Raw genomic sequence first — 25,469 nt, 5'->3', positions numbered from 1 at the left:
GCACGTCTCTATAACATTAGAGAAAAATCTATGGAGCCCCACTCATCTCGGTTAATAATAATAATAATAACAATAATTTTAAAAAGCCAAAACAATAACCAAAAAACTCCCACCCTTCCAGTAAAGTCTGAGCAGGAAGATACTAAGCACAGGTAGCACTGTATGTTTTTAGGAAACTTGTTAAGTAAATACCATTTCTGTAGGTTAAATTTCCATCACATTTTTAACTGTCCCAATATTGATCACCCTATAGAGGAATGAGACTGAAGTCTGGTAGTTATTAGTATGAAGAGGGTCAGCTGCAGAGACTGGTACCGAGCAGAGGCTCTCATGGTAATGATGCTGCTATTTATAGATCCCCATTTCATTAGTTGCAGAGTTTCAAGGAAGAGATTTTCTCTAGGGGAAATGGATACTTGAAGTTCATTTTCTTCTTCACATTAAGGCAGAAATGTGAACAACCTTCAGTATAGGACATACGATTACAGTATTTTTGCAGGGGCAGTTTATTCCCTAAATATATTTGCAATAGTAAATGTTGTAAATTTAAAACATAATGTAGGAATTTAGAAATGCTAGTTGCTATTCTGGCTGAGCGCTACTTTACTCACATTGTTTTATTACCTTGTCATTTTTTTCTTGTAAAAAATACTAAATTTCCAGAAACTGTGCAAAGCTGCGTACAGTCATGACTGTATTCCCTTTCTTTAAAGTGCTCTAAGGCCTTGGAAGGAGTTGATTGCAAAAAGTGTAGCTTTCAAAAAAATACAGTCCACCCACAACGTGTATCTATATATATATTTGTAATATAGGTAATTGTGCTTTCTGTCTCGAATTCTTGACGTTTGAGTTATTTTTTTCCCTTTAAGAGAATATTTACTTAGTTAGTATTCACTTAATTAGAACTGACTGTTTAATGTTTTCTGGGAGGGTATTTATGGTATTTTCTTTGCTATATTTGCATTCTAGAAATTAAGTCCCCCTGCCATTATTCGGCGAGCCTTTCATACATTAGAATGATGAATTGAAAGCAGAAATGGGAAAAAGACTGCAATGCAATGAAAATTTAATCAGCGTCTTCTGCTGCTTTAATAAGGCAAATAATTCTTATTGGCCGCTGTGTTAAGGTTTCTAATATTTAATTCATAACAAACCTTGCATTATTCTGCAGTAGCATCGACAGCTCCACTTTGCTGCCTGCCAACAGGCAACCATAAAAACTTAAAAGCAGATGTAAATGTCTAAAACAAGGAGAATGATTAGATCTAAAGCGGTCAAAAAAAATCAACAATATTGTGAAAGAGTTTGATGGATCTCTATATTTAGTGATGCAAAAATAATATTAATTAAACTCACTTGAGCAGTTTTTTTTTTTGGACTTGGAGGTAACCTTTTTCAAAGCATAGCCTTTGGTGCCTGACCAAAGACTTGGAAAGAAAGCAAATGTCAATATGATGTTGGTAATAAGCTTCTTTAAACTGGACACAAACTGTGCCATTTATACTAGAAGTATCTGGTTTATATTCCTGTGTGTATGAAGTCTCTCAGCAAATACAATACCTGAAATTGAGCCAATGGAATAAAATATTTTATCTTCAATTAGCCGAGTTTGAGAAAAGCAATAGCTTTTGAAGTCCAATTTTGCTTTGAAATGCCCTTCTTTTTAAAAAAAAATTGTCACAGAATTAAAGGGAATATATATGCTTTTATTTCCTAACCCGAATTTAATGATTCTGTAATAATAGCGTTCATCTTTCTGGATTACCATGTAGATTATCAGAGTCTTTTGTGTGAGGTTGTGTTGGGCATTAAGTTTGAACCTGCAGAAATGAACAAAAAGATATTGTTGCCGATTACATGTAAACAGCTTGAATCATTCAAAGGATGTGGAGAAGAGTATTTCTATAGTGTGAAGCCAGAGAAAATGGCAACCTGCCAAAGCTAGGTGCAGGCTCTTGTTACATGGAAGGGTTGGGCCTGTTCTCATTTCTTCTTGAAATGGCTTAATTGGTGTCAGCACCCCAGGGATAAAGGCCTCTAACACTGAAATCCACACGATTCACCCTGTCTCTGCTCAGTGTAGGGAAACTGGTAACAACTGGTGGTGAATGAGGAGTGAACGGTGCTGTAACAATACTCGATGATGTTTGGGATGACAGAAATTAATACGCACTTGCTTGAAGAAAGCAATGATTAATGGCAGTGAGCACGGGAACGCTGTCCCTCCTTTTACTCCACTTTGATGGGGATTGAAAAGCAAAAGGCTGTTTTCGTTCTCTGTAGAAAGCAGAGGTCACACAGAGTACATTATAGCAATTTTTCCTCTCTGATTTTTTTATTTCATAAATATTATGATAAGCATAGATTAGATACACTTTTTTAAGGAAGCTTAAAAGGATATTTTATGTCACTTAAACATTGTTGTTTATGCATAAAGAAATCACATTCTTCTCTTCACTTCTTAGATCATTTCCCCTCATGTCAGAATAATTAGTCTAATTAGGAATTTTAAAACGCCACAAACGTGAAGTTGTATTAATGCTGCTTACTATTTTATAACTGGAATCAGAAGGGTTTAGTTTTCTAAAGACTGCTAGGACAGGGTGGGGACAGGAATGTTGCAGAGGCTTTCACCTTTTTCCTGCCCCTCCCCCAGGTTTTTCTCAGTGAATGTTTGACGTAAATATATTTTGCAAGGTACTTGCACTTGTCAGCAGCTTTCTTAGCCATTTGATAAAGATTCTTTATTCTACAAGAAAGCCTGAAATAACAGAACTGTACTTTGGATAATGAATTCTTCATCTGTGGAGAACTTTAAAACAAAGTACAGTGTTGGCATTTTTTTCTTTTGAGTGAGAAGGCTGATATATCTTTTGGATCCGACAGGAAGACATAAATTAATAGAGTTCTGGAGTTCAGTTTCTCATTAATAATCCATTTTGTCATGGTTCTTGGCATTGTCAGCCTGGTAGCTGGTTCATATTTTGCTAAAGGATAAAAGCAGATTATGTCTTAAGGCACAAAGCAAGAATAAAGAGTTTATCGTCTTTTGGGGGATCTACATGCTATAAGAAAAATATTGTGTTGCAGAAATTTTCAATTTTTAGTTAGAAATACACTGTACATTTTCCTTAGGTAAAGCTTTTATTTTAAGATCTGAAATGGTCCTTGGAACTTTAGGATATTAGAGTTTTAGATCATTGCTTAGAGTTGCCTTTGCTGATTATTTGCAAAGGTTTGTTTTCCAGGGACAGTTATGGTAAATTTAAACCTGTTCTTATATTTTATTTTTAGGACTCTATATATTGGGATATAATTATAGTTCAAAGGGAAATGCAGAAAAGTCACTGTTCCTCTCTTTGCACTGGTATGTTTAGATATTCTATTACCCTTGCCTACTTTTGTAGACATGGAATCCTTGACGGCTTCTGTGAAGGTTGCAGTTTTTAAACATCTAAAAGATCCAGTCAATAAAATTAAAATAAAACAACTTTATTTCTAATTTGATAATCCTTTTCTTACCTTTTTTATTGAGGCTTCAGAAGCAGATTATATAAAGATATTGATTTTGGTCACAAGTTCTTATTAATGGCATCCATTAACGTTTTTATTTGTATTTTAAAGAAATTAGTTCTTACAAAAATGGAAACATTACACTTTCCCTGATATTTGATAGTATGGTCATGGGCCACCTGAGATTCCACGTTAAGGGTAGGAAACTAGTTGAAGGGAAATACGTTTTTTTCTTCTTACACTTAAGGCTATTTATTTTTAGTGTGTTATTTATATTGCAAGTCTTTTACAGGGAGATTCTTAGAAATAGACAACTGAAAAATTTGTTTCATCTTTAAAACTTGAGTCTTGTGCTGCCATTTCCAATTATCACTACTTATTTTTTCATTTTTAAACCTTGAGGTAACACGTGGGGTGTGCAAAGTCATAAATCTAGAGTTGATTATTGAGGTAACAAGCTGTGTGAAAAAGAGTAGTGTTTGTGTGGGTTATAAGATGAAGGGAGGAGTATCAAATTATGATTGAATGGAGAGAATAATGGAAAATTTTACTTATTTCTACTTAGAAGGGCTTATTCCTATTATAATTTGTTAATCTTGATACTTTCTGAGTCATTAAAGTTCATCACTGGATAAAATTGGCCCACATTAATACTGGTTGTTGTATGTTACAAGGATTCATTTAGGAATGGAAGGACTATTTTTCTTTTAGTTTTCATTCTGTAAGGGACTGTAAGTTCTTAGAGGGCAGGGACTATTTATCTGTCTATTTGTTAGCACACAGAATGTGCTCAAAAACTTATTTTTAAATAAATGCATGCCTTCTCCATACATTATTATGTATCTGCTGAATAACATCAAATATGATACTACATTCTTCTAATCCTTTAAATAGAAATTTATCTTAATTATAGTAACTATATACAATATAAGAAAGCTGCTATAGCTACCTACCTGGATCTTAAGTAATTTATATGTAAATTATTTGTAAAAGTAATTTATATGTATTACTGCTCTCATTGCTATTATTAACAGTAATATTCTAAACAGAGGATAGTGGTGAAAACTCCTGGTAACATGCTTAGAGTTGAACATTCACCTTTGAGATTTTTACTTTAAAACTAAGTGTGATAATAAGCAATCTATTTCGTAGTTAGAAACTATTTGTGTGTTTCCAAATTGTAGGTTTGAATTTGGATGATTTAAGATTTGTTACTCTGTACAGTTGGGAAGGACATTTGTTTTAGTACATTATAATGAAATCTTAAAGAGTAGATTTTGACAAGAGACATTTTGCTGACACAGAATATTTTGTTCATTTTGACTCTGAAATAAGTTCTTCTGTCATAATGATTGATTTATATTCATTTTAGACGGTATGGTTTCTTAGCTGAGTTTTCTGTCTGTAAGGTACAGAAATACCTGTTTAAGTTAATAGTAAATTAAATAATTATCTTCAAAGGTGACAGATTGTTCTCGTGTATTTGACTGGTCCAAAAATTAATCTAAGATTACTTAAATAAAAAAGTACTATGATTATGAGTTATTAAAATGAATGCTAATTTAAAATTTAGTATAATTGGAAACACAGAATATAGTATCATTTACTTAAGTGCTGTAGTTTTTTGTTCTTTGAAACTTAATTTTAATTCTATAGCTTATCTGCACTACAGTCATTGTTGAACTGTTTACTTCCTGTTTTGTACTGGCCACTAATCTGTTGTGGTTGCTCATCAGATGGAAAGATCTGGGAAATCAAATTTTGAATTCACTTGCTGTGTTAACTGTAACCCTTAGAGCAATTTGAAACAGTTAAAAAACAAAACCCCAAATATTTGTAGTGAAAGGCCATTGGGAGTAATTTTGTCATAGATTTTCTCAGATGCAGTACTAAAAGACTAGTGAATTTTGTAAATGTTAAGTGGTAAGTTAGTTAGTAGCTATGTGGCTGAGGTATGTCTAAATCGTAATTGCTATTACTAATATTAAGCTAATTGTCACATATTTTGCTTCATGAAAATCATTAAGACATGGAAAACTCAACTGTTTTTTCTTAACAGATAATAAGTCTATTCAGACTGTAATTCATAAGAATCTACACTTGTGGTACTCCAAGAAGCTGTAGAGCAGGAATCTTTAATTTTTTTTTTTTTGGTTAAAGTTTCCTATGTGAAAGTGATGAAAACAATGGACCCACTGCCCACCTTCTAGAAAAATGCATGTACTCATAAAAGTTTGAATACAATTTCAGGGAGTTTATAGACACCTTGAATATTATTCATGGATCCCTCATGGAGACCGGAGACCTCAGGTTAACAACAACTTCACAGAAGCAGATTTTTTTTTTTTTTTTGAGACAGAGTTTTGCTCTGTAACCCAGGTCACTGCAACCTCAAACTCCTGGGCTCAAGTGATCCTCCTGCCTCAGCCTCCCCAGTAGCTGGGACTACAGGTGCGCACCACCATGTCTGGCTAATTTTTTCTATTTTTTTGTAGAGACAGGGGGTCTCCCTCTTGCTCAGGCAGGTCTCAAAATCCTGACTTCAAGTGATCTTCCTGCCTTGGCCTCCCAGAGTGCTAGGATTACAGGTGTGAGCCATCACGCTCAACCTATTTTTTTTTTTTTAAAACAAGTTTTGCCCCAATTTATAACTACAGTCCACTTTCTTTTTGGAAGCCTAATGGATCTACTTTCTAACTAGTGGTTCTATAAACACTCAGAGCACCAGTGTTAATCTAGTGAATGTTTGAGTGCATTGAGGGGAAAGAATCAGGAAAATGGAGGACAACAATGACCTGAAAGAGAGGAGCAGGCTAGCAGTGAGACTCAGCTGCTAATAGGACTGGAGAAAAAGGACAGGGGGTTAAAAGAGGGAAATCGGAAATTTGTGATATGAGTTGTTGATGACTTATTTGGCAATTAGCATATGTTACCTTATAAGAATAATTGCTAATAAAAAAGGGTATTTGTTTACAACCTAGGTTATAGAAGCTCCTCAAGGGGGGGAGTTTGTTTTTTTTGTCAACTCTTTTGTTCTGGGTTGCTTTATAGAGATTCAACTTTTGCTACATGGTAGAATTAAAATATATGCTGCCTCATACATATAATAAGTAGATGATTTCTTTGGCTAAGAATGTGTATTTAATTTGTTAATCTTTCCTATATGAAGACTTTTGAGGAAAATATCTATATGAATGATTCTCAAATTTTTTTTGAGAGGGATCTCAGGACCCCTTTATACTCTTAAAAGAATTTTTGTTTATTTGGGTTTAATATCTATCAATATTTACTGTATTAAAAATTAAAACATTGAAAAAGTATTTGTTACATTCATTTAAAAATTATAAACTTAGCATTAATATCTGTGTCAGGCTTAATAAAAGACAACTGGATCCTCACATCTGCTTCTGCATTCAGTCCGTTGTCATATGGCCAATGTACATGAATAAATGTCTGACCTCACACAGATATATTGGAAAAGGGAAGAGTATTTTAATAGCTTTAGAGATTCTTGTGGATACTCTTTTTTGATATTATGCTAAAACTTGACAAGTGATAGTTTCTTTTTTTTTTCATTTCAGCATATTATGGGGGTACAAAAGTTTAGGTTACGTATATTGCCCTTTGCCCCCCCAAGCCCCTCCCCGAGTCAGAGCTTCAAGTGTGTCCATTCCCCAGACAGTGCGCATCACACTCATTATGTAGGTATACACCCATTCCCTCCCCCCACAACATCTGCCCGACACCCGATTAGCGTTATTCCCAAATGTGCTCTTAGGTGATGATCAGTGAAACCAATTTGATGGTGAGTTCATGTGGTGCTTATTTTTCCATTCTTGGGATACTTCACTTAGTGGAATGGGTTCCAACTCTATCCAGGAGAACATAAGAGATTCTATATCACCATTATTTCTAGTAGCTGAGTAATACTCCATGGTATACATATACCACATTTTATTAATCCACTCATGTATTGATGGGCACTTGCGTTGTTTCCACATCTTTGCGATTGTGAATTGTGCTGCCGTAAACATTTGGGTGCAGATGTCTTTTTTATGGAATGAATTTTGTTCTTTTGGGTAGATGCCAAATAATGGGATTGCTGGGTCTAATGGTAGGTCTACTTGAATCTGTTTAAGGTATCTCCATATTGCTTTCCACAGAGGTTGCACTAGTTTGCAGTCCCGCCAGCAGTGTATGAGTGTTGCTGTCTCTCTGCATCCACGCCAACATTTATTGTTATGGGACTTTTTTTTTTGTTTTTTTTTTGGAGACAGAGTCTTGCTGTGTTGCCTGGGCTAGAGTGAGTGCCGTGGTGTCATCCTAGCTCACAGCAACCTCAAACTCCTGGGCTTAAGCGATCCAACTGCCTCAGCCTCCCGAGTAGCTGGGACTACAGGCATGCGCCACCATGCCTGGCTAATTTTCTCTATATGTATATTTTAGTTGGCCAGATAATTTCTTTCTATTTTTAGTAGAGACGGGGTCTCGCTCTTGCTGAGGCTGGTCTCGAACTCCTGACCTCGAGCAATCCACCCGCCTCGGCCTCCCAGAGTGCTAGGATTACAGGCGTGAGCCACCGTGCCCGGCCAGTTATGGGACTTTTTGATAAAGGCCATTCTCACTGGAGTTAAGTGATATCTCATTGTGGTTTTGATTTGCATTTCCCTGATGATTAGAGATGCTGAGCATTTTTTCATATGTTTGTTGGCCATTCTTCTGTCTTCTTTTGAAAAATTTCTATTCATGTCCTTTGCCCAACAAGTGATAGTTTCTTAAAGGTTAGTTCAGATGTGGAATCTGAAGCCATATCAGTAAACTTTTTCTATTCTGTTTCATTAAAATCTTTAAATCGAAAATCTTTAAATCATTAAAATCTATTGGTCTAGTTTGCAACTTGAGTGGCTTTTCTACCCATGGTTGATTTTGTAACATCATGTCTTGGTCTTTTGGAAAATAATGGTTCACTGGTTACTTGTATCTCCCAAATGTTAACACATTTCATTATACTGTATTAGAAATTTATGTTTGTTAATATTATGGCTGCGTATGGTAGCTCACACCTGCAATTCCAGTGTTTTGGGAGGCTGAGGTAGGAGGCTTGTATGAGGCCAGGAGTTCAAGACCAGCCTGGACAACATAGTGAGACCCCTGGCTCTACAAAAAAATAAAAAATTATTAGCCAGGTATGGTGGCATGCACCTGTAGTCCTAGCTAATCAGGATAAGGAGGCTGAGGGGGTAGGATTGCTTGAGCCTAGGAATTCAAGGTTGCAGTGAGCTGGGATGGTAGCACTGCATTCCAGCCTAGGCGACAGAGCAAGACCTTGTCTCTTAAAAAAAAATTACCACCAAATTCAAAAGAACAGTTCTTAAGTACTGGGAAGCTGTCATGCTCACAGTGATAGACAAGTGTTCCAAATTCTAATTTTTGCTTAAAAACTTAAATTTTATCATGGTACCAAAACTGTCATTTGTTTTCCTTGAACTAACAGGTTTACTTGGTTCCCTTTTGAAAAATGTCTGACAAAACATCTAAGCTGAAATAATTATAGTTTGTCAGTCACGGTTTTTTTTTAAGCAGCTAGTTCAGCTTGCAACTCACAGTTGTGCAGGTGCTTTTCTCATATTTGGTATGCAACCTAAGTGTTTTGTTGTTACAGAGTATTAAAAAGGTGTGTAGTCAAGGTGTAATAAATTAATAATTTTTATTTTTCATCAAGGCTTCCTCCCCGTTTTTTAAACTGAAGTGCCCGGTGGTAAATAAGACATTGCCTGTTAATGCAGTGTGGTGCCACTGTGTTGCTTTGTGCTAAGGCAGCAGCAGTTTTATCCACTTTTACTTTGTGCACCATTAGCGTAAATGTCAATACAGTGAAGAAGGCCAATATCTTAGTATTATAAAAGTAATTTTGACTTTGTGGAGTCCTGAAAGGGTCTCAAGGACTGCCAGGGGACCATGGATCAGGTTTTTAGAACTGCAAGTCTGTGTAAAGTGAAATACATATATAATATAACTTGCTCTGAGAACATTGTCTTATCTTCATCTGTAACATCTATACAGAAAGATTATCTGAAAAGAAACAGGTTTTTAGTATGCTGATCCTAAAGGCAACAGAATATATCCTCAAATCATTATTGTGATCCTCTAGGGGTATTTGTTTAGTGCCTAACACAAGTATGATGTTCTGTTGAATATTCTTCAATGTTAAAACAGCTTTTGCCCTTAGAAAGTATATCCTGTAATCAGTCTTGGCTACACATAAAAGAAAAAAAGGACAGATTAACAGATGCCCATTTGATGATTCATAATTTTCCATAGAGAACTAGTACAAGATTCCTGGGCAGATCACAGACTGATTATTTTCAAAATAAGGAGTTGGACTAGGAGATTTCCAAGGTCTCATTCAGCTTAGTATTCTATGATTCTTTGACTTTTTTACCAAGTGAATTGATTACTAATCAGCTATTTACCATTTATTTAAGGAAATTTATTTTTTAAGCTGGTTAAATATAATTTGTGCTTGTCATCATGTAGGCTAAGCATTAATGTTATTATTGAAATATTGAAGAATGGAATGTATAGAAGAGGAAATGGTGGGGGTATGTAAATGGAGAAGGCCTCCATAAGCAAGTGAATTTTAAATGGCAAGGAAGAAGAAATTTGGATGATGGGGGATGCAGGTTGCAGGGTATTTAATATATCTCTGAATTTGAAGTCTTTATGTCCTTTACTAGAATAGCAGAGAAGGAAAATTTGAGTGTAAAAATAATACTAACGCCTGTAAATTGAAGAATCTGCCAATGATATGCTCTGATATTGCTATGTATAGTATGAACTATTGAAAAAAATCTGCAAAGTAAAAAGTGGATCATGATGTTGATTCTGAGGTTCTCTTAGCTCCATTAATTACATTTTGATCAGAAAGCTATAATATATTTTGAAGGGCAAAACAGTATTTGTCTTTAAAAAAATATTTATTTTTACTTTTCAATGAAGAAAATCTTATTATATTACCTTAAACTATTTTATAATCTTCCTTGGACATTCTAGAAAGAAGGAATACTATTCAGTAAGGAAAAAAATGACCTCCAAACTCAGGTTCTTGCTCAGTCTGGCACCGTGTCAAGGTCCTTTTTTATTTAAAAAAAAAAATACTAGTGGGAGAAACTGGGTGAATCCTGAGTAGGTACTGTTTAGATCCTTACTCAGGAGAGAGGGCTCCTGTGATGCAGTTTGTGTTCAGGCAAATTAAACTTGGAAAGCCGAATGTTGCTATTGTAATATTTAAGAAAAAAAGACTCCAGAGGCTGTGTATTTTGGAAATATTTGACAACATTAGCAACATCAACTACTGACAAAAAAGGAACCACCTCTTTGGCAAATCTTTCACAGTTGTGCCAAGAAAAAGCAGCTTCATTGAAACATTTTCATAAACTATCATCAGTTATGCAGCAGCAGCTTCACAAATCAGAAATGATATCTTCAGGCGCTGCTGTCAAGTGTTATTCAAATAATACCAGCCTCACATTTGAATAACAGCAGACATTTTGAATTAATTAATCAGATGAGATAGTCTAGGCCTTTTCTCATTAGTCTCTGGGTCAGGCTTGGGAAGATCTATGTGTTGGTGATGATATACTTGTCTTTAATCGTGATTTATGAAGATTTAAGATTGTGTGTGATTTGTCAGAGGTTCTGGGAAAAGGCTGGTGCATATTTCATTACCTAATCTGAGATTGATTTTATGATGCTAAAAGATATCACACTATTGTTCAAATGTGTGGGAAGTACAGGTAGACACAACATCTCAGGCTTTTTACGGGCTTATCTTTGCAACTGTCAAACAATGCTGTAAACTTTAACTGCTTGTAGTTAACAATTCCTGCTTTAATTATAGGCAGATTTTTTATTCTGTCCAGAGGGAGAAGTTTCAATGGTTATTTAGCTAAAATGCAAAGCAGACATTATAACTATGACCTGGTATGAATCATGGACATACTTGGTAAATTTCATGGTTTGGTCATGGTGAAAATATAAAATTTCATGGCTTGTCAAAGATTAATATAAAAATCCTATTAAAATGGTACAAATAACAGAACAACAAGAAGTAAGGTTACTCTCCTTACACGTTACCTTCCTTCTCAGGACTAATTTTAGGAAAATTGGAACGTAAAATCAAATTTTTCTCAGTTATTCAAGCAACATTAATGACATACTGTTAAATGAAATAATTTGTGTAAAAATATCTAGTACAGTGACTGGTATGTAGTAGATACTGAATATTTGCTAATTTTCTTTTCTCCTTTTTTACCTACTTTTCTTCCTTTCCATTTGATGTTTAAGGCTCTGTTAGCATTATTTAGCCTTTACATTCTTCATGATTTCAACTTTTAATCCTGTTGAGTCTTAATTCCTTGGAGAATGTTTTATTTTGGGGAGAGGGGTATAAGGGTGAGAGGTTATCATCTTAGCGGTCTGGATAACCAGGGGGGTCCTAGTGTGATATTGAGTTCATGTTGTATATGCTTGTATACTGTGTGTTATGACAGGCGATAGGTGATAGATACGTGAAAAATTATTTATCAGTACAAATGAAGCAGGTACTGCCTAATTCAAAGGGAAACTTTCTATGTCATCTGCCTCCTGAGGGCAGTTACATGTCTGTGATAAGTAGAGTGTGTTTTCCATTTTATTCTCAAGCAAACTAAAGTGGATGTTATATCACGTATTAAGGTGTTATAAGGTGATTTTCAACCTTGTTATACAAAATAAAACATTTACGCTTCTTTCCAATTTAGACAGATGATTGACAGGTATTGTTTTTTGGGGGTGATTTGGCTTTTAATAATTATTAATTCTTTTTCACTTTTATATTTTGGGAACTACATTAGTACTCCTAAATTAGCTTGGCACATTTAACACAATCAGAGGAAGACAATTGTAATTGATGTTCACTTTGGGGCAGGTAGTTTATAAATAATAATGTGTTGATATTTGGACAGATATAATATTTAAGAGTAGTTTAGGAGGCAGCTTGATGTAGAACAATACTGATTTTGGAGAGTCCTACTTCTGAACTGCTACTTATTATTGATTTGTAGCCTTGGCAAGTTAACCTAATTTTCTCCTGAGGCTTAGTTTTCCCTTACCTAAAGTAAGGCCACTAATACCTAATTTTCAGAGTTGTGAGAATTAGAGGTGGCTGTGTGTACAATACGTAATGGGATACCTGGTATGTGATAGATGTTTAATAAATTGCACATATTGCTGTTATCTTATCTGTTCATTTATTTCTTCAAGAACGTATCGAGGACTTGGTATGTGTCAGTAACACAAATAAGACATCAGAGACACAAAACAAATGCTTTCTGGTGAGACATAGAGTGGTACTTGTGGATAAATACAAGCTAGATCATTTATAATACAAGCTAGATCACTAAGAAGTAAGTTAGAGACAGGAGATGAGGCAGGGAGCAGGGTCTTCATTCTGTACTTTGGCTAGCTACTGATGGGTTTAAACAAGGGAATGATATGGTCGGATTTTTACATAGTTCACTCTGGAAACTGTTGGAATGAATATAGTAGTCAGGACACTGCTGTAGATCAGTGATGATGTGTACTTGTAGTGGGGTAATGATGGGGATTAAAAAAAAGAGGGAAGGCCAGGTGCAGTGGCTCAAGCCTGTAATCGTAACACTCTTGGAGGCCGAGGGGAGAGGAGCCAGCCAGGATTGCTTGAAGTCAGGAGTTCGTGACCAGCCTGAGCAAGAGTGAGACCCTGTCTCTACCAAAATAGAAAAAATTAGCTGGATGTGGTGGCACATGCCCACAGTTCCAGCTACTCAGGAGGCTGAGGTAGAAGGATTGCTTGAGCCCGTGAGTTTGAGGTTGCAGTCAGCTTTGAGGACGCCGCTGTACTCTAGCCAGGGTGACAGAGGAAGACTCTGTCTCAAAGAAAAAGAAAAAACATCATAGAGTTGAGATAGGATATATTCATTATCAACTTTGCTAATAATGTCAAATTATTTTCCAAGATGTTTGTACCAATTTATATTCATACCAGCAGTGTGTATTTGTTCCATTTGCTTGAGGATATTAGTTTTTCTATGTTTAGGTAAAATTCATATAACATAAAATTAGCCATTTTAAAGTATACAATTCAATGACGTTTAGTACATTTATAGTGTTGTGCAACTACTACATCTGTCTGGTTCCAAAACATTTTCATCACTGCAAAAGAAAACCTCTATCTATTAAGCAGTCACTTCCTATTTCTCCCTTCCCCCACCCCCTGGCAACCACCAATCTGCTTTCAGTCTCTATGGATTTACCTATTCTGGATATTTTATATAAATGGGATCATACAATATGTGGTCCTTTGTGACTGGCTTCTTTTACTTAACATAATGTTTTTAAGGTTCTTCCGTGTTGTAGCATGTATCAGTACTTCTTTTTTATGCCTGAGTAATATTCCATTATATGGCTATACCACAATTTGTTTATCCATTCATCAGCTTATGGACAGTTGGGGTTTTCCATTTTTTAGCTATTGTGAATAGTCCTGTTATGAATATTTGTGTACAAATACTTGTTTGATTACATGTTTTTAGTTTTTTTGGGTTTATACCCAGGAGTGGAATTTCTGGATCACGTGTAATTCTGTTTAACTTTTTGAGGAAATGCCAAACTAATTTCCACAGTGGATGCTGCATCATTTTACATCCCCATCAGCAACATGCAGGGTTCCAATTTCTTACCAATTCTTCTTATTTTTAATTTTTTTGATTATAGCCATTGTAGTGGGGGTGAAGTGTTATCTCTTTGTGGTTTTAATTTGCATTTCCCTAATGAATGAATAATGAGAATCTTTTGTATGCTTGTTGGCCATTTGTTTGTCTTTGGAGGAATGACTGTTCAAATCTTTTGCCCAGTTTTTAAGAGTTTTATAGTTTTAGTTATAATATTTAGGCAGTGAATCAATTACAGTTAACTTTTATACATGATGTAAGGTAGTGGTCCGACTTCATTCTTTTGGATGTGGATTTTCGGTTGTCCCAGTACCATTTATTGAAGATACTATTTTTTCCTCCATTGAATGGTCTTGGTACCTTTGTTGAAAATAAATTAGTTATAGATATGTGGGTTTATTTCTGGACTCTGAATTCTATTCCATTGATCTATTTGTCTATTCTTATTCCATTAGTACACTGTCTTGATTACTGTAGCTTTGTAGTAAGTTTGGAAATGAGAGAGTGAGGGTCCCTTAACTTTGTTCTTCTCTTTTAAGATTGTTTTGGATATTTGAGGCTCCTTGCAATTTCATATGAATTTGAGGATTGCCTTTTCCATTTCTGCAAAAAATTATGATAGGAATTGTACTGAATTTGTACATTGTTTTGGGTAGTATTGCCATCTTAACAATTTTAAATCTTCCAATCCATGAACATTGGCTATCTTTACATTTATTTAAGTCTTTAATTTCTTTCAGCAGTGTTTTTTAGTTTTCTCAATTTCATTTATGGATTGTTCATTGCTAGCGTTTAGAAATGCAACTGATTTTTATGTGTTGATCTGTTGAATTTGTTTATTGACTCTAGTAGGATTCTTTTTAGTAGGATTCTTTTCTAGTAGGATTCTTTGGAATTTTCTATACATAGGATTATGTCAATTGCAAATAAAAATAGTTTTACTTTCTTAACAATTTAGATGGCTTTTATGTTGAGTAGCCGTGGTAGAAACAGGAATCCTTGTCTTGTTCTTGGTCGTAGTGGGAAAGCTTTGAGTCTTTCATCATTGAGTGTGATGTTACTTATGGGTTTTTCATAAATGTCTTTTAACATGTTGAGGAAGTTCCCTTCAACTGCTAGTTTTCTGAATGTTTTTATCATGAAAAGGTGCTAGATTTTGTCATGCCTTTTTTTTTTTTTTGCATTCTTGATTGATTTCTGTTTCTTGAACCACTCTTGAATTTATGCGCTAAATTCCACTTGGTCATGATGTATAATCCTTTAAAAATGTTAGATTTGGTTAGTTTGTAGTTTGTCGAAGAATTTTGTATCTACATTTGTAAAGGATGTTGGTTTTTAATTTTCTTGTGGTAACTTTGTCTGGCTTTAGTATTACAGTAGTACTTGTGCCATAGAATGAGTTAGAAGTTTTCCAACGCTTTTATTTTTTGGAAGTGTTTGAGGACAATTGGTGTTAATTCTTCTTCAAATGCTTCGTAACATTCACCAGAGAAGCCTTCTAGTCCTGGGCTTTTCTTTTTTGGGAGATTTTTTGATTATTGAGTCAATCTCTCTCTCTCTTTTTTTTCAATCTCTTCTTTTATTATAAATCTGTTCAGATTTTCTATTTCTTTTGAGTCCATTTAGGTAACTTGGATGTTTTAAGGAATTTGCTTATTTCTTCCAGGTTATCTAATCCTTTGGTATACATTTGTTTATATTACTCTCTTATAATTGTTTTTATTAATGTAAGGTTAGTAGTAATGTCCGCACTTTCATTTCTGATTTTAGTTTTTTGAGTCTTTTCCTATTTTTAGTGTAGGTAAAGTTTGTCAATTTTGTTGATTTTTTTTTTTTTAAAGAACCAAATTTTTTATTGCTTTCTTTTATTCTCTGTTTTGTTATTTTCCACCTTAACCTTACTTCCTTCCTTCCTTCTGCCAGCTTTGGATTTAGTTTGTTCTCATTCTAGTTCTTTAAGGTATAAAGTTAGGTTATTGATTTGAGATCTTTTTTAATGCGGGTATTTGCAGCTATCAATTTCCTTCTGACCACTGCTTTTGGTTTGTTGTGTTTTCTTAAATATGACATATTTTTCATTCCTCATTCCCTCCATTATTTTCTTTTGTGTTTGAGTTTTTATTGTGCATCATTTTGATTTTGTTCCTATTTCCTTTTGTGTATAATTTTTAGATATTTTCTTAGTGGTTATTATGGGGGTTACAATTAATATCCTAAATTTATAACAGTCTTGTTTAAACTGATGCCAACTTAGCTTCAATAGCATGCAAAAACTCTACATCTCCATTTTCCTCCTTTATGTTATTGTTACAGATTACATCTTTGTACATGTGTGCTCATTAAAATATATTTATAATTATTGTTTTATGCATTTTTCTTTAATCGTATAGGAAATACAATGAGGAACTACATATGTAAATTCATTAACATTGGCTTTTTTTTTTTTTTTTTTGAGATGGGGTTTTTCTGTGTTGCCCAGGCTGGCCCAAACTCTTGGGCTCAAGTGATCCTCCCACCTCAGCCTCTGAAGAGGCTGGGAGTGCAGACATCTGCCACTGTGCCTGGCTAACATTGGCTTTTATATTTACCTATGTAGTTATCTTTACTCAAGTTCTTTATTTCTTTGTATGGCTTTGACTTATTGTTTAGTGTTCTTTCATTTCAGCCTGAAGGACTCTCTTTAGCATTTCTTGTAGGGCAAGTCTACTGACAATGAAATTCCTTTGCTTTTATTTGACTTGGTATATTTTAATTTCTTTCTTCAGTTTTGAAGAATAATTTTACCAGATACAGACTTCTTAGTGGGCAGTGGTTTTTTTTTTTTTTTTTTTTTTTTCCTTTTAGCACTTTAAATATATCATCTCATTCCCTTCTTGCCTTTGTGGTTTCTGATGAGAATTTGATTGTTAATCTTATTGAAGATTCCTTGTATGTAATGTGTTGCTTCTCTTTTGCTGCTTTCAAGATTCTCTGTCTTTCAGCAGTTTGATAATAATGTGTCTTGGTGTGGATCTCTGTGAGTATCCTTCTTGGAGCTAATCAAACTTTTTGGATGTATACATTCATGGTTTTTTTTTTTCGGTCATATTTTGGAAGCTTTAAGCAAATATTTCATCAAATATTATTTCTGCCCCTTTCTACCTCTCCTTTCTTTTTGGAACTCTTATTATCTATTTGTTGGTGTGCTTAATGCCCCACAGGTCTCTTAAGCTCTATTCATTTTTCATCTTTTCTTTCTGCTCCTTAGACTGGACAATTTCAACTGACCTATTGTCAAGTTCACAGAATTTTTTTATATATAATTTTTTTTTTTTTTTTTTGAGGCAAAGTCTCGCTCTGTTGCCCAGGTTAGAGTGCTGTGGCGTCAGCCTAGCTCACAGCAACCTCAAACTCCTGGGCTCAAGCAATCCTTTTGCCTCAGCCTCCCAAGTAGCTGGGACTACAGGCATGTGCCAGCATGCCCAGCTAATTTTTTCTATATATATTTTTAGTTGTCCAGCTAATTTCTTTCTATTTTTAGTAGAGACGAGGTCTCGCTCTTGCTGGTCTTGAACTCCTGACCTTGAGCGATCCTCCCGCCTCTGCCTCCCAGAATGCTAGAATTACAGGTGTGAGCCACCACACCTGGCCTCACAGATTTTTTTCTTCTGCTTGCTCAACTGTGATATTAAAAGTTTCAAGTGAATTTTCCATTTCAGTTGTTGTACTTTTTGGCCTTAGGATTTGTTTGGCTCCTTTTTGCAATTTTTATCTCTTTGCTGATATTCTGTATTTGTTTGAGACATTATGGCTCTTTGCCCATGGTTTCTTTTAGCTCTTCAAGCATATTTAAGATTTACTTTGTCTAGTAAGTCTACTATCTGTGCTTCCTCAGGGACAGTTTTTGTTAATTTCTTCCATGGCCATACTTTCTTGGCCATGGAATTGGCCAATACTTTCTTGCCCATACTTTTCTTATTTCTTATATTTTTAATAATATAATGTGATTCTGGAAATCAGACGCCTCTTTCCTCAAAGTGTATTTTTGTTGCTTACTGTGGACTGAGGCTGCTTGTGTTTGGACTTTTAAAAACTATTTTTGTAACGTCTATATTTGTTATGTATGATCTCTGAGGTCTCTGTTCCTTTAGCTTGTGTTTAGCTAGTATTTTGATAGAGATTTCCTTGAATGACAGGAGCCTAAATAAATAAATAAAATAGGAAAAATAAAAAGAAGAAATGAAAAAGAGAAAAAAAAAACCTTTTTTCAGTCTTTGCAGATTGTCTCCATTTAGGACATTCCTTCATTGCTCAGCTAGGTCATTTACAACTGGGCCTTAGTTTTTACTCTCTGCTTGTGTTGAGATTAAAGATCAGCCACTGGTGAAAGCTTACCGTATCGTATTCTGAGGTCTTTTCTGAGCATGTGTCCTGCCCTGAGCATGCATGTACTTTATAAACTCCACATAGGGAATGGTGCTTTTGAATGCCCCAATTTTCCCAAGAGACTTTCTCCCCAGCTTTTTCTTCCAGGCTTTCCTTACTCTATTGTTTGTCTCACCTATGGTCTTTTGCTCCAGGTGGCTGCATGTTTTTCTATTTTCTTACCATGTTTGGGAGGAATGTCCTCTATTTTTCTGCACTGAGTGAGTTATGAGTCAGGTGAAACAGACAGGCATCTTGCATCAGTTCTTCAGGCTGTCCCCAGAAAGTCAAAACAAATATAGTTATTTGAGAATAAGATCTACTCCACTTTCTCTAGAACCAGGTACCAGTATCCTACGCTGGAAACTCAGGCTGCTGTCTTTAAGCCCACCACTGAGCCAGGTTGGGAGATAGGGCAAGGGAAAGTAAAAATGCCATAAAGCTCTCTTAACTGTTTTAAAGTTGACTTTTTTTTGATTCAGTGTTTACTTGGTTGCTGTAAACATTTGACTGTTTTTTAGAGTTATTAAAAATTTGATTCTGACAGTTTTTGCTTGATTTTTCAATGTTACTGTGGAAGGACTGGTGCTTGGCACTACCCACTTTGTTTCCTTCTGATCTCACTCTCAAAAGGGAGGAGATTAGTTTTGAATATGTTGACTTGAGGTACTCAATGAGAAGTCCCGGTAGATATGTCTCACTGGTAGTTAGTTATACGTAAGAGTTGGAACCAACCTACCTTCCTTCCTTCCCTCCCTCCCTCCCTCCCTCCCTCCCTCCCTCCCTTCCTTCCTTCCTTCCTTCCTTCCTTCCTTCCTTCCTTCCTTCCTTCCTTCCTTCCTTCCTTCCTTCCTTCCTCCCTTCCTTCCCTTCCTTCCTTCCCTTCCTTCCTTTTCATTAAAATATTGAATGCTTCACAAATTTGTGCAGGGCCATGCTAATCTTCTCTGTATTGTTCCAATTTTAGTATTTAATATATGTGCTACTGAAATGAGCACTGAATCTTCTTTTCTTGAGGGGATCTGAACTACAGATATGAACTGGGAAGTCATTAGTTTATTATGGAAAATGCATGCGTGGTAAAGATCTTCATGGGGAGTCGGAGTCCCAGGGAATACCACCATAGAGGAGCCCACAGTGAAGCAGATAATGAAGAGTCACAAAGTACAAGGAAAACCAGGAGCCTGTGGTAGAGTGAAAGCTAAGAAGCTAAAGTTTCAAAGAGAAGAGAATGATTTCTACCACTATGAAGTGCATTAGATATCCCCAGGAAGATGAAAGTGAAATAAGGTGTCCTTATCATAAATCCTTTCAGTAGAATGATGACATTTGAACAAGAAGAGGAAAGGAATTGGATGGTAATTAGAGGGTGACATAAGGTGAACGTTTTTTTTACTCTTTTATGTTGACAGGAGATTTGAACATTAGGTTTGGGATTGTGAGAGGACCTGTGGAGTGTGGAGAGGACAGAGTAGAACAGGGATGAATGAATGATGGAGCAGAGTCTTAGAGGAGGACAGAGGAATAGAGTTAAAAGTACAGGTGAAGTTGGCTTTCAGTAGATGGTGGGACATTATATTTTTTAAGACTGGAGATAAGGAAAGAGATGGGTAAGGGTATAGAGAAGTTTATAAGTGGAAATTGGAAAGCTGAGGGAAAATGTACTGCATGGATTAACGTTTTTGGTGAATAGGAAAAATCATTTCTTGAGTAAAAGTTGAGCTGGGGTGAAGTAGAGTTTGAAGGGAGTGATGAAGTCCTAGAATAGCTACTGCAGAAAATGAGAATGAGTTGGCCCAGGATAAGAAAAATACTTGATTGTTAGATTGAAGACTCAGCTGAACTTGGAGGCTGAAACTAAAATGGCATGAGCATGTCTACTTGTGATTTTTCCAGCAAGTTAACATAGGTTGTAACTTTACTATATGTTTGGGGTTTGCTTGATAGATCAAAGGATATGAGTGAAATGGATGCTAGGGCTCTGTTGCAAGGATAGTTAAGATGATCAACCATATAATCCATTGGATATAGGTAAGAAAGGCAAGGGAGTGGCTGATAGATGAGAAGAAAATGGAGGGATTTTATAAGTTTGGTTGACTCAATTAGATTGAGGAACAGGTGGAGTGGGAGAAAGGGAATGAGATGCCTGGCTGAATAAGAGACTATGATCATAGGATGAGACATCTGAATTTTATTTCAGAGGTGGAGCAATTCTAGGTGATGGATAATAAAAATGCAAGCTGTGGTCTTGGGAGCTGGTGTGTCAAAGTGAAATGGAGCTTAAAGGCCATTGATTTTTTTTTTTTTTTTTAGGTAGTCAGAGAAGTACAAGGCTAGGATGTTGGTTGAATTTCTTACATGCTTCCTGAAGTCAGACTAATGGAATGACTTGGGGTAGAGGGAGACTAAGCCTTGTGCCAATGTTTTTAATGAATGTGGATGATTTTTAATATTAGTCAATGACCAACAGTGGATGCTGCCTTGTTAGTTTAATTTTTCTTAGATAATTAGTTGTTTCCTATGGAGATCAAGCTATGGTCAGTTTATTTGGGAAAGCAGAAATTAGGTTAGGAAAATGAAATCCATATAAGCCCTGTTAATACCATAAAATTATTTTGTAAAAAATTACTGAATTCTTATTCGTGGCCTTAAAGTTGCTTATAGCTGAGGGGAGGAGATAAACTTCTAAACAGATAGTTGATATATGTGCTGAATGTTACAATAAAAGTGGTCACATATGGGATATATCTCAAAACCCATTGGGATGGGCAAGCAATCATCAGAACTTCTACTTACATTTATCTATTTCATTGTATGTACTTTTAAAATAAATTTTTAATACAAAAGATTTCAGGCAACATAAAAGTATACTATACTTGATCTTAGCCAAAAGGCCGAGAAGCAATTAAAAAGTATAGATAATATATAAACACTTATGTACATGGCATCTAGTTTAAGAAATAAAATATTAAAGATGTAATTGAACACTTGCTGTATATATTCTTCCCTAATCCCCTACCCCCTCCTTTTTCTCCTTCCTCCCCACACTGAATTTGTTGTTCATCATTCCCACAAATGTTTTTTAATATTGCATGTTTTTGAACCTTATAAAATTGTTTCATGCTGTTCTTACCTTTCTGCAGTTTTTTTCCACTCACCATTGATTTTAAGATTTTTCAACATTGATACATTTAGCTCAAGTTTATTCATTTTTCCTACTGTATAGTATTCTATTGTATGATTATTCTATAATTTCTTAATTCTTGTGATGGTGGACGTTTGGATTACTCTAATATTTCCTATTGTAAAATTTTATAAATGTCTTTGTACACATATTTTTTTATGCTCAGTTATCAATTGCTGCATAATAAATAACCCCAAGACTTAGTGCCTTAAAAGAGCAAACATTTATCATCTCATAGTTTCTATAGGTTAAGTATCTAGGCATAGTTTAAATGGGTGCCTCTTTGTTAAAAGTCTCTCATAAGATTTCAATTAAGTGATAGTGGGCAGCAGTCTTTTCAAGGCTCAATCAGGGGAGGATTTACCTCCTGCTCTCTCATGTGGCTTTTGGCACTCCTCACTGGCTGATGGCCAGAGACATCAGTTCTTCCCTACATGGGCCTCTCCATAGGGCAGCTCACAGCATGACAGCTGGAGTGAGTGAGTGATTGAAACAGGGAACTCAAGGTGGAAGCCACAGTGTTCTCATAAACTAATGTTGGAATCCCATTACTTCTGCTGTGTTCTGTTGGGTGGAATCAAGTCATCGAGTCCAGTCCATGCTCAAGGGGAGGAGATTACATAGGGTGTGAATGGCAGGAGGTGAGATCATTGGAGGCCTTCTTAGAGGCTGCCCAGCACTCCGGGTGGTAAGATACCCATCCAACCACTTTATTAGATGTTTTGAAATCTCTTCTTATGGTGGCTATTGTAATGTATACTTTCCCAAAAGGTAAGAATTAAGCTTTACTAACATTTAAAATGGGACTCGACATTGGTGGCTTGTATGTTAGAGGCTTCTTACTTAGAACATTCAGGATTGAGAAGAAAGAATGGAAGTTCCAGGTTTGTTTTGATATACTAACAGCTTGTGTGCCTGATTGGGAGTATTTGTATATTATTTTATCTATATTTAATTCAACTCATGCTCATGAAATGGACAAGTTATCTTAAGAAGACATCTGCAAAGAAAAGCATGGATTACAATAAAAGGATTAGTGCAGGTATATAATAAGAAAATGAGAGAACTAATACTTCTATTGGTATAAGCTCTTAGCTGTGTATGAGGGAAAAATAATTATGATCTATAATGTCTGACAGAAAAGTCAGCCAAAACATTAAAATTACAGAGACCATTTCTTTATGATTTAATTACAATCTTTATAATTATTTTTGTACTTTATAATTTACCAACATTGTTAACAATGAACCTTATCCTAATTGTATATTGTGCTTTAAGATGTTAGCTAATAATAGTAGTACTTGTATATTGTATATAAATTAAGCATAAATATATATATATAGGGGTACACGATCAAATTTGTAGACTATTGTACTAGGCTCCTAGAAGTAAGGAAAGAATACTGTGGAAGTAAGTAGGAGGAGCAACTGACTGCCAAGGAAGTCAGGAAAGGCTTCACAGAGAGATTTTGAGCTGGGTCACAAAAGAGAGAGAGGAATATTTTTGGCAGAGGAAACAGCATCCTTCCGGTATGTCTTTTCGAAGAATGATGATAACTTTCCTAGATGCTTAGAGTGAGAAGTGGTGGGGTGGTGGGAAGTGAAGAAAAATGAGACTGGAGATAGGAGGTGGCCGGAATGTAGGGTTTGTATAGCTGGTGAAGATCAGTTAAGTAGGAAATTGGCATGATCCACTAAAACTAAGGAATCCTTTAGTTCACTGATTAGAAACTGGTTGGTTTGGCATCACAGTGCCATCCTTTAGGTCAAGACCATCAAAGCCAGCATTAGCTTACAGCTCCCAGGGAGAGGAGCAGTGGTTTCACATTGAGAATTTTAGACCATTGTTTTTGTTTTTTGTAAACAAAAAGGAGTGGATAAATTTTAGTTTTGTTGTTATTATTATTTAAACAGCTTTATTGAGGTATACTTAAAATAACAGTACATACTTAAAATTTATAATTTGATAAGTTTTGATGTGTATATACCTGTATATACCTGTGATGCCATCACTGCAATTAAGATAATGAACTCCCAGTTTGATTCTGGGTTTCAACACCAAAATAAAGAAAAAAAAGATAATGAACATATCTGTCATTACTAAAGTTTCTTTGTGCCCTTTGGATGAATTTTTAAAAATATAATACATTATATTAAAATAGATATATATAAAATTTAAGCCATTCTTGCAGGGAATTTAGTGAGTAATCACATTTTGAAAAGCTTTCTGTTATGAAGATTTAAAAACATACACATAACTAGAGAGAATAATATTATAAACTTCTGTGTACCCAATCACCCAACTTAAATTTGTGTGATAGCATTTTTAATCTTATCATAATGTTTATAGTTTTTACTTTCTTACAGATACAGTGTTTTCTTCCAAAAGCTTAAGTGAATTCTTTATTTTACAGATGAGAAAATTAAAGCATGGAGAAACTGAATCACTTGAAAAATGTTTAAATTAAGGAAATGTAGGAGTTGATGGGGAGTAAAAACCATATTTTTTGCTCCTGTGTTTGCTAAACCCTTACTACTCAAAAGCATGCTCTGTGGACTGGCAACATGGCTATCACCTGGCAGCTTATTAGAACTGAAGATTCTCACACCTCACCCAGACCTACTGAGTCAGAAATCGTATTTTAACAAGATTCCTGGGTGATCATATGTACATTAAAGTTTGAGAGGCACAAATTGCCTCTTTGGGCAGCAATGAAATTTTATACTTAAAAATCTTTCTTGAAGTCAGGTTGGTGAATGGTAAAAAAATTAGAAACCTGATTTTAGTTACTGCTTGGTGTCTGTTATTGAATGATGCCCTATATAGTATTTTATGAGAAGTTAATCTTTTAGGTTTCTCTATGTCACCATTTTCAATTTATTTAAAAAAAAATCTGAGAATAAAATAACACATAGGTACCCTGAACTATTATAATTACCCATTTATGCCTTTTGCCAGGGTTATTTGGTCTGTGAAAGGGAAGTGTTAAAATAGAAGACTCATAGCTATTTATTTATTTTTTTTTACAGCTCCATGAGTTAATAAAACAAAGCAAAACTCTGACCTCCCTCCCATTCCAAAGATAACAAGATTGGGCAACCAGAGGTAGAATTAAACACTGTTCAATGTGTATACCAAGGGAGGACCTCATGTTGTGTTCAATCTAGCTGGCTAGGCAACCCTTCCATTAGCCTCTTCCTAATGTTTGCACTGAATGAGCCATTACATTTTGAAGGCAACTCTGACTGAATTCAGTATTGATGCATTCACTTACCAACTTTTCTGCCTCCGGCACAACAGTCTTTTACTAATGGTAGTGTACAAATAGCAGCCACTGGCTTCAAGCTTGCTCTCAAGGAAGCCTTGTAATATTGCTTCTATTGTCATATCCCTTATATGTACGGGCTCATTATAATTCTATTCTTTGTGCCCATGCTCCAGAAGCATTTTCTAGATGATTGTTATTTGTTAATGGAAACGCTTTTGGTATGATCCCAGGTAAAAACCTATGCAGGATTGAAACGTATAGCATTTAACAAAGAGAAAGTATCAATACTGTTTTGATTTGTAATGTTTTCACATATAGCACCTAGCTGGTATCTCTTCATACCTTTCCA

At 35.3% G+C, this 25,469-nt stretch overlaps 1 protein-coding gene, 1 non-coding gene and 1 pseudogene across 3 annotated transcripts in view; 1 reads left to right on the top strand and 2 right to left on the bottom strand.

Moving 5' to 3' along the window:
• Window positions 1–25,469, top strand: part of PBX3 (PBX homeobox 3) — a 204,728-nt gene that overhangs the window by 14,351 nt on the left and 164,908 nt on the right. The gene's annotated exons all lie outside the window — the stretch shown is intronic.
• LOC123646746 lies at window positions 19,567–19,655 on the bottom strand (annotated as a pseudogene).
• On the bottom strand, window positions 21,391–21,574 carry LOC123646827. Its single transcript, XR_006738065.1, has one exon. It is a non-coding gene; the product is annotated as a U2 spliceosomal RNA (small nuclear RNA).

The sequence above is a fragment of the Lemur catta genome, chromosome 10, assembly GCF_020740605.2.
Source record: "Lemur catta isolate mLemCat1 chromosome 10, mLemCat1.pri, whole genome shotgun sequence".
Lineage (NCBI taxonomy): Eukaryota > Metazoa > Chordata > Mammalia > Primates > Lemuridae > Lemur > Lemur catta.
The sequence above is the reverse complement of the archived record's forward strand: the minus strand, read 5'-3'. Positions and strand labels throughout refer to the sequence as shown.